Genomic DNA, 19,182 nt, shown 5'->3' with positions numbered 1-19,182 from the left:
GAGAGGAGAGGAAAGGAAAGGAAAGGAAAAGTTGGTTGTGCATGAGAGGAGAAGGGCATAACCTTAAATTATATAGATTGGACCATTGGAGTTCCGTATGCTTATTTTTCCAAGAATCGTGTAAGACTTGAAATAATAAGAGTTCCGTATGCTTATTTTTCCAAGAATAGCGTAAGACTTGACTTGAAATAATAAAGTCTAGCCCACTATAGTTATTTATGGACTAAATGCTCTGACACCCTTCTATTTATTGCCCTTATATTAAACCTAAGTCATTTTTATTATGACACCCCGGTTGTTTGTTTTTTCACAATAATATGAATTTACTATTATACCCATGTTTAATTTAATACTCAAACTGATGTCACTGCTGACATGTATGAATAAAATATGAAATCACAAAACTGCCCTTATAATTGATTTGATTAAACACAACCAAACTCTAAAACCCATCTTTCTTTTCTCGTCACTTCCTCTCTACCTCCGTCTCTGTCTCACCCTTTCCTTTGTAATCTCTACAACTTACTTTTCATCTCAGGAACCAAAGGCCAAGACTCCTTTTTATCTCCCTTCATCTTATCTCTCTATCAATCTCGAAAACCCTAAATGTATTATTCTCCATATCGTTCCCTTTTTTGTAAACGAAGTTTGTCTGCGATTTTGAAGGTGATTTCTGGGTATTTGAACTCTGCAATCCTCCGACAGCCCCTTTCTCTCTCCAGTCTCGAGTAGCATCACCGCCGCCAGTTTCTCCACCGGAGAAATTACAGAGAGCTTGTCCTCTGAAGGGAGTAATTACAGAGAGTTTGTCCTCTAAATCGCTGAGGAAAATCGCACAAGTTAATTAGTTCTTCTTCTCCGAACTGGCAAGTCATATTCAGTACAACATCAAAGAGGAAAGTCCTTGTTGGGAGTTTCAAACACCAAAAAAAAATCTGTCAGACAGAACTGAACTACAAACTCACCCATTTAGTAAAACAAAATCAGTTTTTTGAGTACAATTGATGTAGATCTAGTTCAGATGCAGACAGATAGAGTTCATATTGAGATAAAACCACAAGTGCGAGTGATACGAATGGTCAGATTTGCTTGTTCTTGTGGCGCTTATAAAGAAGTTTGGCCTGTTCGCTGATAATGTCTTCCGCTTGAGAACATGTATCTTTGTAGAAGTTCATAACTAGACCTGGGTCATCTTTTATTTATTATTTTTTTTTCTCCTTTACAACTCTCTGCTGTTTCAAGGGAAATTTCCACAACAAAATATTTACCCAAAGGTTACTGTTTGTATAATTTTTTTAGAACTCGTTTTATTGGCATTCCATATTTGCAGTTGAACATTTAATGAACACTGCATGTATGTTTACGGTGACAGGCTATTTCTATTATTTTTATGGATTTAAATGATTGTAATGAGAAACAATGGATTATGTTGAAATCTTAAGTTACAGTTGTTGAATGGGCTTTTGTTGTGTGGGTTTATGAAATTATATTCAAATAGATATGCAGACTTTTACATTGTGATGCGAGTGGCTTTATTTGGTAATTTTGTCTGAATATGATTTATTGAATTTCGAAAACAGAAATTTCATTGCTACATGGTTCTCAATGGTGACCAAACAAATAAGCTAAGCTAGCACAAGTTAAAACAGAATAATTGCCTTAAACGGTTAAACAAAATAATTGCCTTAAACAGTTAAACCCAGTGAAATGGGTGCCAACATCTGTAATTTTTATGATTTGTAATTTTTCTGGAAGAAAATTCAAATATTTAAGTAATAAAACATGAGGGGTATAAAGGTCCAATTAATTAAGAAAAAATTCAAATATTTAAGTAATAACAAGTAGGGTATAAATGTCTAATTAATTAAGGATAAAATTGGTATTTGAAACAATAGAGAGTAATTTAGGCATTTAATGTTATCAATTTAGTTGATTTTTAACTTCATTAATGGTCCACTAATAGAAAGGAGTGTCAGAACAGGTTAAACCAAACCTGAGGCATCATAGTAAAAATGACTAAGATTTAATATAAGGGCCATAAATGAAAATCTCGGTGTCAGAGCATTTAGCCCATTATTTATTTATTTTTCGTTTTCAAAACCACGCAACACGTTTATCGTATTCCGTGTTGGACCACTTCACTTCACTTTGACTTCTTGCTCCCCCGTGACCGCAAATTATTTTGCTACCATTCATTGAGGTTACATTTCGGATCAACAAGGAAAGTCAAGGATATAAAGTGGAAATGTTTAAAAATATCTCCCTCCCATTAGTGGTTTTCCGTAAGTTCTTTTCTAACCGAAAGATTTAGTGGTTTTCCGTAAAACTAAAAGTTGATTATTGAATATTTTGAAAGTTTAAATTTAATTGTTAAAATTTTAAGTGATAGCATTTAAGGGTGGTAATTTATATTCAAACTTATTAAATTCGTTCACTAAAATTAAATTATTTGTATACTTAAATTTAAGTGACCGAGACAATAATGGATGAAAAGTGAATATCCATATAATTCAATAGTCAATGATAAATTAAGAGTGAATACCAATATACGATAATATAATAATAATATAATTTTAATATATATATATATATATATATATATATATATATATATATATATATAAATTAAGCAAAAGAGAGATGGAATCTAAAGAGTATCACACTTGATTATTATTTTCATTGTTGTCAATTTTTTTAAAAAAAATAGCAAATTATTTGTACGGATTAGAAAGAGTATTCTCAAAAACTAAGCTAGCTATAATATTTTCTAGCAATATAATTTTGACAAAATGATCCATCAAAACTTATTTTTGAAATATTAAAAAAAAATAAATAAATAAAAATAAATAAATTTAAGCTTGCTATGAGAAAATCCAACGCATACTTGTTCATTTTTTATTATTATTATTTTTATGACATGGCCAAAACTCTTTAGTTTAGTGTCTATCTTTGAATAAATCCTGTAAAACTTATGCCAAGTCTTCTCATACGTGACCATACAACACGTTTCTCCTACCAACCGTATTGATTAATCCTACTCTCCCACACTGCAATTAACGGATTGAGTTAAAATTTTGAAATTTAATTTCAGATTGAGTTAACTTGAAAGATTTTTACAATTCCATTGGATATTGTGTTTAATTGGAAGACGTTGGCGCGGCTCTAGGCTCTAGCAAACAAAAAGAATTATCCCGACTCCATTTCTGTTCAGAAGCAAGGCTCTAGCATTGGAAGTGATTAATTGACCACACATTTAAAGTTAATTAATATTAAATTTTGTTAAGCTCTCACACTAATAAGCCTTTGTTTGGTTTTGCAGAAAATTCCAGAACATTAGTGGCAACAAAATTGTTCAACATATTAAAAAATTAAGGGTAAAATGATTAATTCACGTGTGAGACGTTAAAAACAAAAACTTAAAAGAAGCAGGAGCATCATCCCTGTAGACTTTGAATACGGTGATTAATGCAGTGGCACTTGCCCCTTTTCTCCTTCACACACTCCTCAAACCTTCCCATTAACCCCACAACCACCAAAACAGTTGAAAACACACACACACAACTCCCTCAACCACCATAGCCATCGATGATAATCCTACCATGTCTGTTTAGGGTTAGTTAATTTCATGGCCCAGTTGAAATTAGTCTCATGTTTTGTTCGTTGTGGACCCAATCTTTTGGGCTGTGGGCTTGAGCTTTACTTTTATTCTGTTTCAGCCCAATCTTTTATTTTGTTTTTTTTGGATACATCACAAATATTCTAAATGATGTGTTTCATCTCGTTTATGCAAAGCACAATATATCACAAATATTCTAAATGATGTGTTTCATCTCGTTTATGAAAAACACAGGAAGCTGCCATTTTTAAAGCTCAAACAGTTTTGATCAAATCAAAGGAAAGGAAAGGAAAAGAAAAAAGGTAAGAAAAGAAAGGTTGGGTTTGTGCTTGAGAGAGGGCATAGCCCTGACTTATAGATCAGACAATGAGTTTCATATCCTATTTTTCCAAGCATCTATTAATTGAATAGGTTTCACATAATAAAAGTCTCACACACACACTATACGTGTGGAGCCACTAATACTCGGTTTGGAAATTGGAAATTGGAAGGTGGAAGGTTGGGTTTGTGCTTGAGAGAGGGCATAGCCCTGACTTATATATAGATCAGACAATGAGTTATATATCCTATTTTTCCAAGCATCTATTAATTGAAAAGATTTCACATAATAAAAGTCTCACGCACACACTATACGTGTGGAGCCACTAATACTCGGTTTGGAAATTGGAAGGTGGAAGGTAAAAGATAAATGTTTGCCCACTTGACTTCTTGGCCATTAGGGGCTATTTAGTAAAACTAAAAGTTGATTATTGAATATTTTGAAAGGTAAAATTTAACTGTTAAAATTTTAAGTAATACCTTATAAAAAAATATTTAAATGCAATATAAAACATAAAAGAAAGTGTGTCAAATTTAGATCAGCAAATACAGATAAAGATACTAACAAAATATTTCTTGAATTTGGTAAATTGACATTAAAGAGAACACAATTTATAATACAAAAGTAAAAGTGATTTTCACTCATAATAACAATTTCAAATACGAACTTGAATTCTTTTACCTATAACTTCAATTCATCTTGTATGGTACTCTGTTTCAATTACATCACTTATAAAACAATATTTTTTTTTATATTTACTTTCAGCAAAAAAAAAATATTTTTTTATATTTAGCTATTGCATGTTATGTATTGCACTATAATTTATATTCAATTCAGCATGTGGGCTTGAAGAAGAAATCACGCCTGACTTTCCACTTCATTCTACACTCATTTATTTTCTTTATTTCTTCTTCCCTTATATTTAGCTACGCCTTCTGTCTTATTCTCTCTTTATTTCTCTATTCAAACTCCACTTTAAGCTCCTTTCTTCAACACCACACATGCTGCCAGCAACAACTTTCTTATATTCTTTTCTATTTATATTTTTTTATTCTCCTTTTATTCCTTCTGTCTTCAAGCCCACATGCTGCCAGCAACAACTTTCTTATATTCTTTTCTATTTATATTTTTTTATTCTCCTTTTATTCCTTCTGTCTTGCCAGCAACAACTTTGTTATATTCTTTTGATAAAGTGCACTAAACCCCACTGAATTTTTGTCTCTTTTTCAATAAACTCTCTTAAACTATTTGAAAGACATTTAACCTTCTAAACTATTATATTTGTTGCAAATGTTAAGTCTGCCGTTACAAATTTGACAGAAATGAAGGCATGCATGTCACGTGAGTGGTCCAAATTTTTAAAAAGACAAAATTAACCCTACAACAGTTAAAGGAATAAAATATGATATATATATATATATGAAAAATGCTATTTTTTCACCGACTTCAAAACCGACGACTCTGTGGCTGGACATGGAATCCCTCCATCTCTTCCTCTTCATTCCCTCTATACTTTCTCTCTTATCCATCTTCGCCCATGGCAGCAGTGTGGAGGTGTAAACTTTAATAATTCGTGTTAAGTCATTAATCATAAATTTACATAAATCACATATCGTAGAACTTCATGATTTTCACATATCTATAATGCATAAATAAATGATTAGATATAAATACCTCGATTCATGATATCAAACCTTGTTGAGATTAAATCCAACGTCTAGATCCTTTAATCACGAACTAATCTGCAACTCTGATCAACAAAGGTGGAAACTAGTTTCTCTCTCTTGGCCTTTTGTATATATAAAACTTTTACATGTTGTATCATTAATCGTACATAATTGATGGAGTATATGCACTTTTATAAAGGCAAAGAGAAGACCAGTTTTCCTTTTAGTAACATAATTCTACTTCCATCAAAGTAAGGAATAAGAAAGGAAAACACTTTTCCAATACATAATTACCAAAAAGGTAATTATAAGTTGACCAAAAATAAATGATATTAATTGATATCTATTTACTTAGCCACCAAGTAATATGTCACATGTCCAAATTATGTGGGTCACAATTAAATAAATAATCTTACATTCTCTCACTTGGCACATATGATAATTTCTATAGTGGTTTAGTAAAATAGTCATTAGTGTGCACTATAAATCAGATTAAGGTATTAAGTTGGTCATCATAAATACCATGGTAAACAAACTACCAATATGAGTCATGCGGTTGTATGTCCCTAAATGACACAGTCCCTTCCATGTACCACAACACTAGTAACCTATTCAACATAGTCTATAAATGAAAAGTATCAATAATGATCTAACAATAATGTCTTTTCCAAGACTATTCCTATTACCACTTATTAAAGTAATACATACATGTACATTAAGTAATAGGAAATATCAGAAATACATTTAATGAACGCAAAATGTCAAATATATATAAGCACTGTTAAGCAATTCATAATTAAAAAATAATCATCATTGACTACATTCAAGACCCATTCTTTTAACATGTTTCATAAATGTCTTGGCTGGTAGTCAATTCGTTAATGGATTGCAACCATAAGTTATGTGCTTATATATTCAATAGACATTCATTATTTCTAAACATTTTCTTTAATGATAAAGTATTTTAACTTTAGAATACCTATCATTTTTTATACAAGAAGATCAACAATTGCAGCATAAATTTTCGACAATATGAAAATGGTACCCATAACTCCAAATCCTGAAATAAATTCAGCACTAATAAATTGTAGCCTCAAAGCATGCTACAAATTAAAAATTCATAATAGACAAAGTAATAAAAAATTACTTTATACTTTTTCATAATATTGTTCTTCCAGTCAAAAGAAACAAATAACCAATTAAAAAATATTTTCCTAAGTGTGAGCATATAATCTTTTATCACAATCCAACTTGTATATACATCAAACTCCATAATATATGCATAAGGAATATTTTTTTCGTTTCTTTACCTTCTAGGTAACTCATTCTTTGGGATTGCATTAGGCTGAATTTATCTTCTTTTATGTATGGAACAGTACTGGTTGAATAATATTTCATACCAAATCTTTCTAGAACTCATTCAATATATATTTTCTGAGACAATCCTAAAAAAAATCCACGTGATCTATCATGAAATATTTTTATTCCTATCACGTAGGATGCCTCATCCATATTTTTCATTTCAAAGTTCTTAAAGAAAACTTTTAGTTTCATATAATAAACTAATATCACTACTAGCAAATAAAATATCATCAATATATAGAATCATGAATATAAACTTACTCCCACTAACCTTCTAGTATGTACACTGATTAACAGTGTTTTCTTTAAAACCAAAAGAAATAATGGTATCATTAAACTTAATATACCATTGTTAGAAAGCTTGTTTAAATCCATATATTGGCATCTTAAGTTTACAGACCATGAATTCTTTACCATCTAATGTGAAGCCTTCAGATTGTTCCATATGGACTTTCTCTTATAAACTCTTATTCATAGAAATTGTATTCACATCCATTTGATGTAACTCTAAATCATAATAAACTACTAATGCCATGATATTTTAAAAGATTCCTTCTTAAATACTAGAGAGAAGGTTTCTTTATAATCTCTTCATTCATGACACTAATCCATTTAGTAAAATCATTTCTGTTAATGGCTTGTGAATATGTAACCAGATCTGTATATATCTTACTATATATCAAAATCAGATTCTTGTAGATATATCATATAGTCATTCGGAATAACAGATCTCCTTTCTCTTTGAGATCGTCTTAATGTTATTCCTTATGTTTCTTCTACAATCTATTCATTGGTGACAATCTCATTATGGAGTTGTTAATTCTTCAATTGTTCTTCGTTGTTATACGGTTCAACAACTGAAAGAACAATTATTTCCTTATAAGTTATGGGTAAAGAAATTTGTACCCTAACTTCTAGAATGATCATATTCTTATTTTTATCACTTCCACTGACTTCACTATTCTCAATGAATCTGACATTACCAGTTTCAATAATTATCGCACTATGTTTAGGATAGTAAAACTTGTACCCTTTAGATTATTTAACATCCACAACATTATGGGTAACGAGGAATTACTGAACATTGTACGATTATGCCTTTCAACTACACGCTTCTGCTGTGGCATGCCTGTCATAGTGTATTGAGCACAAATGTCATGCATTTCAAGGAGTTTAGCAAACGGTTAGAGTATTAACCCGTTTCATCATACTTTCCATAATATTCACCACCTCTATATGACCTTATGATTTTCACTTTTTCATCTAGTTGTTTTTCAACATCATTTATGTATATTTCAAGAGTACCCATTACTTGAGATTTTTCATACAACAAATAGATATATATCCATAACGTGAAAAAATCAACTATAAAGGTAATAAAATACTTTTCTCCACCAAAAGATGGAATATCAGAAGGTCTGCAAATGTCTGTATGAATAATTTCAAGAAGCTATGTACTTATTGTGCCTCATTTCTTTGTGTGTTTGATTTGTTTACCCTTAATACAATCCACACACACACCAAAATCATTAAAGTTTAGATTCAGAAGAATCATATTCTTTACTAATTTTCTTAACATTTCACTATATATTGACCTAATCTTTTATGCCACAAGAAAGATAAATTTTCTACTAATTGAGCTATACTTAATTCTAACATTATGATGCAAGATTAAAAGGTTTTTTAATAAATAAACTATCAAGTTTGAATTTACAGAAATCATCAACAATAATACCATAACTCACAAATTAGAATTTCTTGAATAAACATCATTATCAAATTTAAATAAAAAACCATTAACAAAAAGTTTTGAAATAGAATCAAATTATAGGAAATTGAATAAACATAAAAAGTTTAAAATAATCTAAATAAAATCTACTGTCTAACATTAAACATAATGTCACAATAGTTTTAACAAAACTTTTTCCCAATTATCATAAATAAGAAATTCTTAGTTGAATTTGTGATTTAGGCCATAAGAAATTCTTGCATCTATTAGAAATATAAACATTAGTACTTGAGTCAACCTATCATGTATTAGAAAGAATTTCAATAAGTAATTCGAAATATACAAAAACCAAAAACTTACCAATTTTTTTCGAATCATTTTTTATATTTCATGTAATCTTTCTAAAAGTGTTCAATACATTAATGACATTTTTTCATTATTACATTCTTTTCTTTTAATAGATTGACCTAAATCTTTTAATTTTGGGTGTTGTTCACTTAATGCATTTTTCAGGCGTATTCCCAAAATTTATTTATAACTTCTTGAGTCATCAGATGAACATAATGATTACCTTGCTACTTAAGTCTTTTCCTCTCCTAAATTAACATAATGGTCAATTAAATCACTTTCCACTTGTCTTAATAATGTTAATTCTCTAAATGACCCATACTGAATAGACAAGAAATTGAGAATAAATTGAATAAGAAAATTCTCATTCACAATCATCCATAAGGTTCTCAATTTTGCAGCAACATTAGTCATCTAAAAAAAAAAAAAACATACCCATACATGGTAAGAGTACCAACAAAATTGCATAGTAGTGATATAAATTAATAATTTTCGTTTTGGATATTTATCTACAATACGAAAACATTCTTCTAGTCAAAATATTCCTTAGCACTATCACTATGGGAAACAATTATTCACATAACTATAATGCTTAATCTGTTCGATCTCTCCCAAATTTTATGGAGAATCTTTTCTCCCTCTTTGTCATTATCAATAGTAACAGTAGGTTTCTCAATTTAAAATACTAAATCAAGATTTAACACATCTAAATTTTGAACTCAACTTATTCATTCCATTATGAGAAATTAGTCCTATTGAGAATCAGAACAGATGTAGCATGTGCATTAAGAGATATAATAAAACAAATATAATAAGATAAAATGCTCACAATAATAATGTTTTGAGTTAACAACACGTTTATATAACTTAAAAATATAAATACAATGTATAACTATAGTACCCCTTTGGGTGGCAACTATAAAATACTAATAATGATGCTTATTTGTATTTATATGTATACCTTCATTGGTGATGTATTATTTAATTAAACAGATAAGTTACCTTTGGATATCATATATCTACCTAATTAAAAAATATATGCAATTCCTTAATTTTCATTTAATCACTTGAAAATCAATTCCCTTTGGAGAATTATTTCTCATAATTAAATAAACTCAATATTCATGAATATCACAAAAAATAATAAGCATCATAATTCATGAAATATTGCAATTATGTTTACTACTAAAATTAATATTCATCAACCATTATGGTTAGGCCACTTTGGGAGCTATCAATCTTTACATAATATGAATATTAAATTATATAGTAACTAATTTATGATTAATTATGTCTACTGCAAAAATTAATATTCATCAATCATTATGATTGGACCACTTTGGTAGTTATCAATTTTCATATAATATGAATATTAAATTAGACAGTGATTAATTCATTATTAATTATGTTTACTATTATAATTAATATTCATCAATCATCATAGTTAGGCCTTGGTAGCTACTAACCCTCACATAATATGAATATTAAATTATCTAGTGACATATTCATCATTAAGTTACCCATTTAATATTATACACATATACTCATGCTGATCGATCCAAGTTTAGATATATAAATTCGATCCCAGAAACTTAATAGTCCAAAAATTCAATAAAAATATTATTTTACTTGATATATATAATAAAATATATATATATATATATATATATATATATATTATTTTCGGACTTGAAGGTCATAATTGAATCAATTTAAAATTGATTCTCCATCATGTATGTATGTATGGATACAAAATAATTATTTATTATGTCTAATAAATATTTAATTAAATTTCTAGACTCATATATCATTCTAGAAATTTTAAATAAATACACATACTTGATGTATTTGCTATTTTATTGATATTATTATTTTAAAAATAATAATAAAATTAGAATATTCATATTTAATCACATGTATAACAAAGTCCATTAACCAAGCAAATCTTTAATGGACATTCATATAAAAATTGTCACCTGTTCATGGATAATGAATATATATATATATATATAAATATAAATATATATATATATACATATATATATATCAATTATATATACATATGTACTCATCTATAGTAACTTGTGTGAAAGTAAGTTAACTTCCTCAAAATTCATTACGCTCGAAAATCGAGATAAAAAGTCAAAATTCTATGCTGCCAAAAACATTACTAATTCTTTCCGGGTTGTCACATGCATCAGGGACATATCTATAACAACAATTAAAACATACATATGTGTGGAGGCGATTCCAAACAAATAAACTATACAAACTATATTTTAAATTTATACATATTATTTATGCAACTTTAAAGGAAAATAACGAGTTCCTAAACCCAAACTCTGATACCACATGTAAACTTTAATAATTCATGTTAAGCCATTAATCACAAAATTATATGAATCCCATATCTTAGAACTTCATGATTTTCACATATCTATAATGCATAAACAAATGGTTAGATATAAATACCTCGATTCATGATATCAAATCTTGTTGAGATTAAATCCAACGTCTAGATCCTTTAACCACGAACTAATCTGCAACTCTGATCAACAGGCAAAGGTGGAAACTAATTTCTCTCTCTTGGCCTTTTGCACACATAAAATTTTTACGTGTTGTATCATTAATCGTACATAGTTGATGGAGTATATGCACTTTTATAAAGGTAGAGAGAGGACCAGTTTTCCTTTTAGTAACATAATTCTACTTTCCATTAAAGTAAGGAATAAGAAAGGAAGACACTTTTCCAATAAGTAATTACTAAAAAGGTAATTATAAGTTGATCAAAAATAAATAATATTAATTGATATCTATTTACTTAGCCAACAAGTAATATGTCATATTTCCAAATCATGTAGGCTACAATTAAATAAATAATCTTACAGGAGGAGCTATTATAGTCGTATCATACCGGTCTTCAAGAAACTTCGGTGGTGAAAAAGGAGTCGGTGCTGCCAGAGTTGAAAGGTATATCGTCGGTTCTTCACTTTCGATGAAGAGGCCCATATTTGATTGCGACTGCCGGATCCAAGAGGCTGGGGACCCCACATTCCTCACCGCCACCTTCTCCGGCGGCACCCTCCTTCACTATGTAAAACAACTTGGAGCCAGGCCTTATTTTCGCACTATTACTTATATGAAAATAGTGGGAAAAATTGGATTCAATTGTCAACTGCCCCTATCGGAAATAGGATTGACCTTTCTCTTTCCTCTCTCTATGAACAACCACCATCATCCACCAACCACCACCATCTTAACCCCAAACTACCGCCACAATACGCACCCCGCCAACCACTACAGGACCCATTACCCACAATCAAAACCCAAAAAAAACAAAAAAAATAGAAAAACAAAAACTACCGCCACAAATCCAACACCACAATTGGCGATCTCTCCACTCTCCTTTCTCTCTACCCCTGCAAATACAAATTCAAACCCAAACCCCAACTCAACATTTCACCCATTTTCATATTTACAGCCACTGCCAAATTCTTCTCCTTGGGCATTAAATTAACTACATAAAACCATCAATTGAAGAATTGAGAAACCTCAACTGGGTAGAAGTAGATTTTTTTTTCCTCTTCAATCAATTTGATTTGGATATGTTGTCTTTAATTTTTTTACAATTTTTTTTTTGGATCTGTTCTACTGGTGCGTTTCAGTTTGTCGCCGGTGTGTTTCAGTTCTCTAGCATCAGTGCACCGCTGAATAGTCTGTGCTTGCTATCGTTCAGAGCACGCAAACGTCCACGTCGTCTTCATTTCCTGACTTTTTCTATCTTCATCTCCGTCTCCATCTCCATCTTCCTCTTTTTCCTCCGTGCACACATAAGATTATCTCTTGGGCTTGAAAAAATATAAATTGTAGCAGCAGTAAAGAAGAAAGAACAAGAATGGAAAAAGAAAAGAAAAGGTTGATGTGTTGTTACCTTTTTATTGGACCTAAGATTGTATTTGCCACAACAGCAGTTGGAATTATATAAAACTTAAAAACGGTGTCGTTCAACTCAAGGACTAAAAAGTAATTTAATTTTTCAGTTAACGGCTGATTAACGTTTGCAACAAAATGATACTTCAGGGGGTTTTACTTACTTCAGGGGGGTTTCTTGCAATCGGGTTATAGTTTAGGGAGGTTTAGTGTACTTTACCCTATTATTTTCTATTTATATTTTTTTATTCTCCTTTTATTCCTTCTGTCTTCAAGCCCACATGCTGCCAGCAACAATTTTCTTATATTTTTTTCTATTTATAAGTTTTTTCGTGAGGATTTAACAGGAATGATACCTACAAACATTAGCAAAATTGGTGCATAAATATGCACAAAGCTCATTCATTTTTGTGGAACATAGAAAAACATTAAAGAAATGATCAATATGAAGACTATATCAACTATGTGAATAATTAAAACTTAAGTGCAATTCTTAACTTCCAAATTTCACAAATCAACCTAGTAGTCCCCACACACAACTCAAAAATCGTATCTAAAATAGCCATCAATTCTAGTTTCCTTAAAAGTGAGTTGTCACCCTTACTATGCGGCTTAGCCTTCCCTTCCGATAACACAACGCAAAAATCCTTCTACTCATTAATGTCCCTTTTGATTTCAAATGACTAAGGCATGAATTTATTTATAATTTTTTTTCTTTTTTTTTAAAAGGCCATACAATATCCAAGTCCATTAAGTTTTCTAGTTAACCCATGTAATAAGCGTTACACCAATGACTTCCAAACCAAATGGTCTTAAGGCATTAGATGTAGAGACACCCCAAAGGGCTTAATAACTTGAGTTGACTAGGCTTCGAACTCAAATTAGCCTTTTTCAACATTCTTTATTTAGAACTTTTCACTTTTTTATACGAACACTCACTGGTTACTGAGGCAAGAGACCCTATTACTCGGTGGAAAGTTTCCATTTATTTGAATTTTTTTTTTAATTTTTATTTATTTATTCATGCCAAAGAAATCTAATCATTAGGTTGACCAACTCATTTCGGACCATTACACCATGCAAAGAAATGTGGGGTGCATGTCTGACAAGTGAAGTGCCATGTGCTCATGTGAAAGGTGAAGTACCCTAAAAGATGAAAGCTATAAGAGAAACAATATAAGTTATGATGTGAACCACTTGAGTCAAAATATATTTTCAAAAATAATTTTATTACCCAAAAATGTCAATACAAAACATACAAAATGTATTAATTCATTAATCCAATTTTCCACAAATCCCTGCAAGTATGAATTCATTGCTTGAAAACACACTATTTTATTATTATTATTTTTAAATAAAACCACACATTTTATTTCACCTATGAGGCGTTTAGTAACAGAGTCCATTTAGAAATTCCTACCTCTTAACTTTTGGTGAAAGCAAAATTATAATTTTGAATTTTAAAAATTGAAATATCAAGTTCAATAATAATGAATTTACTTTTGTTTTCTATTATCAAACCCTTAAAAGGCAAAATAAAAAACAAAACGTGTTCAAAAATATGTTTTTATTTTTCCAAAGTTGAAAATGTTTTTCATTTTTGTGAATAAAAAGGAAAACATCTTTTTTTATGTTTGCTAAATCAACCATATGGGCATTGTTCATTCCAAATATAAATTAGTATTATATTATCATGATGTAGTATTTTTAATATTCAAATGTTAATAATAAATATTTTTAATAGATTATATAATAGTGTGAATGAATTTTTTAGACAAAAATATTATAATTAGAATTATTTTTATTTGTGTTATATAATATTAATATATCATCACGCCATAGATATTTTAAAATATTATTTATCATACTTATATTATTATATTATATGTTTGAATGAAATGTTCATTCTTTAATTCTTGATGACAATGATCATTTCAAAAAATGATTATTATTATTATGATTATTATTTTATAATAGTGGAACCCCTAAGGCGGGGCTTTGGACTCACCCCTGTAAGGTAAGTCACGGGGACATTGATAAGATCCGAACCAACCTGCAAGTAAGTTACGAACAATTCAGAAGGAGTGATGCCTTCAACCTTTCAAAGCATCCATCTCACGCGTCTGAACAAACTCGGATAAAAATAATAATAATAATAATAATAATAAACATTATTATTTTAATGTGTCCTAACATGACAATATTGAATAGTACTCTAACCAGCCATTGGAACCTCAGAACAAATTATTTATTTATTTTTGTGTCCAAAACCATGGAACACATTTGGGGCCACTAAAGCACTAAGTCAAGGTAAAGATAAAATAATAATTTAGGAAGAAAGGATTCCTAAATTATTAGATAAACTTATTGATAGGGAAAAATAAACCTAACCTACCGTGACCTAACAATAGAGGCAACTAAGTATTGACCAGTCGCCAGACCTCTTCGACTTTTGAACGATGATATTTTCATTGGATAAGAATGATAATATTTCATTATCAAGGATAATGAAAGATGACGTGGTTCAACAGGGTAAGGATACCCTTGGCACAATTTGAGAAAGTCAAAGGAATAAACCATATCCCTGACAAATCTGGCAACAAATGGATCTCCTCTGATCTCGCACAAGTGGATGATAAGGGAGACCTCAACCATCGACATCGGCTGAACCAATTTGATTCCAATCGACAGCCATAAATAGGGCACCAAGCCGTTAAAGAAGGTACGAAAAAAACCCCTAAACAGAAATTATATAATTGTTATGTGATACGATTATAAGTACTAACTTGATCATCAGAGGGTTTTTGGCTGGCACTCTACCGGTGCCATTCGAGGTGACGTCCCTTTGTTTTGCAGACAAACGCCGTCGTTTCGAGGATTTTCGCATCAACAGTTATATATATATATATATATATATATATATATATATATATTGAAAAGGTAAATATTAAACCATCCACCCATACAGAATTTGTCTAAATTTTATAGCAAGTATACTTTATCTTTCTTTTTTTCATTATTATTTAGAAGATTGGCGTAAGTGAACGTAGTGTGACAATTGCGAATAGTCTAACCCACTTAGTCGTTGGAACCTCAAAACAAATTTATTTATTTATTTTTGTGTCCAAAACCATGGAACACGTTTGGGGCCACTAAGGCACTATATATAAGTCAAGGTTTGGTGTTCGGACACGTACTTATAATTATTTTAGCAAGTATATATATATTACATAAGCATGCGCGTGATATGAAATAGCTAGTAATTTCGTCGCTATTAAAAATAAATATGTTTTTATTTTTCTTAAGTTGAAAATGTTTTTTTATTTTTGTGAAGAGAAAGGAAAACATCTTTTATTTTATTTTATTTTTTTATGTTTGCTATGTTTACCATATGGGCATTGTTCATTCCAAATAGAAATTAGTATTATATACTAATGGTACCTATTATTTGTAATATTCAAATGTTAATAATAAATATTTATAATAGATTACATACTATTATATAATCGTGCGAATAAATTTCTTGCAACTAACAACACCGCTGAATGACATGAACACACTGTACTTACAAGCAGTTGCCATGCATTTTCAAAGCTCAAACAGTTTGATCATATGACAGGAAATGATGTATTAATTTCATATTTATTTTTGGGTTAGTTGATGTATATACATGCTTGCATCAATTATTGGATTAGAAACTATTATTAGAAAACTATTATTTGAATGTGGTTATTGATTAATGTACCATTGTCAAGATATGGGGGCATATTATAGATGGACTGACTAATAAGTTTAGTCTCATCTCTTCGTGTTATGTCACGAAACCATGTGGATGACATGCCATTGAAAGATTATGGCGGATAGTTTATTTTATTGTTATGGATAGAATATAGATTTATATACATATGGATATATGCCACGATATGAGCTTGAAATCTCTGGATCAGTGGTTAGGGAGCTTATATTGACTTAGGTTGCATAGTTAGATATAGTGGATAGTTGTGTGCCCTGGCAGATCATAGTTTTCATGCTTACTATATATGCATTTTACATGTTACCTACTATCCGGTTGAGGCCGCCCTATAGTCTAGTAAAAGTCTTTTAGTGTGCATCTATGTATATACGGACTACGTAACTATTGTATGAGTTGACTATGATGTATTTATGTATCGGGTCTCTATTTGGGATGTAGTAGAAAAGAACTTGTTCGTGGGCTGACCTACTATTATTTTTTCTGGTGTTCGTAAAGTGTAGAGATTGTTCGTGCAGAGTAGAGACCAATCTTCATCACTTTTCCAATTATCTACATTGGATTTTACTTTATACTTTCAGACTTTGAATTTAGTTATTTATTTCAGTTATTATTTAATTAGGATATATTTGGGGTCCATATGGTATGGATTCTCGAGTTGTAATCTAGAGGATTATTGGTATCAGAGATAGTTATTGTTTATTGGAATTTATTCTTCGAGGATTTAATTAATTATTATTTAGTTTTCTTTTCAGCTTTATTTATTTATTCTTTATTATCCTTTTGTAATATAATATGTGATCGTTTATTACTTAATTATTTGATATCCCTCGGTTTTGTGTGCGAACTTGATCAACTCGTGTTCTGAAATCGAGGGGTATCACACCTGGGTTGTATTCGTATTAGAGGAGTTGGATATTTTTATTGAGGAGATTATTATCTATTGGATTGTATTCTTGGAGGATTTAAATAAATAAATTATTAATTAGTTTTCCATTCAGCCTTTATTTATTCTTTATTTATCGTTTGTATTATATGCTTTTTTAAAAATATTAATTGATTGATATCCCCTGGCTTTTAGGCTTGGACTTGATCAACCCACGGCCTGGAAATCAGGGGGTATCACATCTTTGTTGAGCTTTGTTTGCATATCATTCAAATGCTCTGCAATTTGAGTCCCCTTTTTGTACTTAAGGTTTACAAGTTTCCTCATCAAGAAAGTTTTATTTGCAGCTATTTTTCTCTCATACAACTCCTTTAATTTCTTCCAAAGAGAGTGGGCTGAAGTCTCATTAGATATGTGGTGGTAAACACTATCATCCATCTATTGGTGTATGTACCCAACAACCTGTCTATTCAACAAATCCCAGACTTCTTTATTTGTATCCGCTGGCTTTGCTGATTCACCATGAATAGGACCACGATACTTTTTACAATAAAGAAGATCCTCCATTTTTCCTTTCCATAATTGTCAATTACTGCCATTCAAACTAATCTTTCTACTCGCGTTAACCTCCATGTCTGCACAAACCAAAATTTTGCCAACCTGGGCTCTGATACCACTTTATTGGGGGAAAAAACAAAGATATAACAGGGCAATGCAACAAATACAATACCCAAGTCAAATGCGGAATACCCAGAACTGGAACTTTCTCCTTATTGTGCAAACTTCTAAGATTAACAAATATAGAGCATGATAGCAAACAATCAATAAAATCAATCACATAATGAACCCCAGGATATATGTGGAAAACCCTTCAAATTGAAGAGTAAAAAACCACGGGCCAACTCTGAATAATCTTCCCCTATTAACAATAATAATGTGGTTACAACTGGTCTTCTCTAAGTTGAACTAGATGCTTACAAATCAAATATTCTTCAAGGGAAATCAAAGAAGATAACAGCAACATCAATAGAATGAAACGTCACCCAGGGTAGATATCAACCACAGAGATAAGTAATCTCACCCGGTGTAAAGCAGAATGTAAAATAGAGATAAACGGAGAACCTGGCCAAAGAGGATGATCTTCTCAATGCCAGCAACCTCCCCTTGAAGCTACACCTTGATTGGAGTTTAATGGCCAACTGATTTGCAGAGAGTTGTTGGTTATGCTCTTCCACAATCTATCCCTCTTCTCTCACAATGAAGAAAAAACCCAAATCAACAATACGTCACCCCCTCCTTCTATTGTCTAAACAACAATCTCTTTCTTCTCATTACCCTACATCCCCACTAAAGGAGAATATATATACGGGCTTTTACATGGGCTTTGTACATCGCTGAACCATATGAGACTTATTGGGCTCTTCACATAGGAGGGAACCAACTAGGGCCGCCTGGCCCTAAGACTCCCAAAATTTTGAGAGCCCTAGGCGAACTTTCAATACGAGGCCTTTATATATAAGGTTTCACCCGCACAAAAAATTTGTAAGAGTACAAAATTTTCATTAAAATGAACG

Source organism: Cornus florida, unplaced genomic scaffold (assembly GCF_030987335.1).
Source record: "Cornus florida cultivar Cherokee Brave unplaced genomic scaffold, ASM3098733v1 CherokeeBrave_3.0.0_Hap2_Chr03, whole genome shotgun sequence".
NCBI classification, from domain to species: Eukaryota; Viridiplantae; Streptophyta; class Magnoliopsida; order Cornales; family Cornaceae; genus Cornus; species Cornus florida.
This window is presented reverse-complemented; position numbering follows the sequence as displayed.